Raw genomic sequence first — 564 nt, 5'->3', positions numbered from 1 at the left:
ACCCCATCCCCATGCAACCACCCACCGGCATCACCCAAGGCTCCCTGGCACCCAGGGCAGGCGGTTGCTGCCCTCCTCAAAGGGAAGCAATGGGGCCCCCCAAACCTCTCAGCCAGCAGCAGGCAGCACGTGATGCCAGGAGCTATAGCCCCTCTGTGCCACTTTGGAGGATGACCTCAGGTGCGGAGCGTCCCGGGCAGCCCTTCCAGGGTCCCGGTGGCTGCCCAGCCTCTCCCACCGCACTCGGGCAGCCTGGCAGCCGGACCAGGCTCAAGTGGGGCAGATACGGCCGCTATTCCTGGCAGCAGGGACATTGTTCAGCCCCCCTGGGCTTTGCTTTCCCCCTTTGTAAGATGAGGTCAGTGCTGCCCTGTGCAAGGACAGTTAATGCGCTGGGCACCAGCCCCCGGCACAGGACCTGGGGGAAGGACAGGTGGGGACACGTCACTGTCACCCTCCTGGGCAGTTCCCAGGGCCACTCTTGGGTGCCCTGTCCCATGGGTGTCACCGCCTCTGGCTGCAGTAAGGCACCATTTTCACCAGAACAGGCGATAGGGGCCATGA

Source organism: Cariama cristata, unplaced genomic scaffold (assembly GCF_000690535.1).
Source record: "Cariama cristata isolate BGI_N322 unplaced genomic scaffold, ASM69053v1 scaffold28768, whole genome shotgun sequence".
Classification (NCBI taxonomy): domain Eukaryota; kingdom Metazoa; phylum Chordata; class Aves; order Cariamiformes; family Cariamidae; genus Cariama; species Cariama cristata.
The sequence above is the reverse complement of the archived record's forward strand: the minus strand, read 5'-3'. Positions refer to the sequence as shown.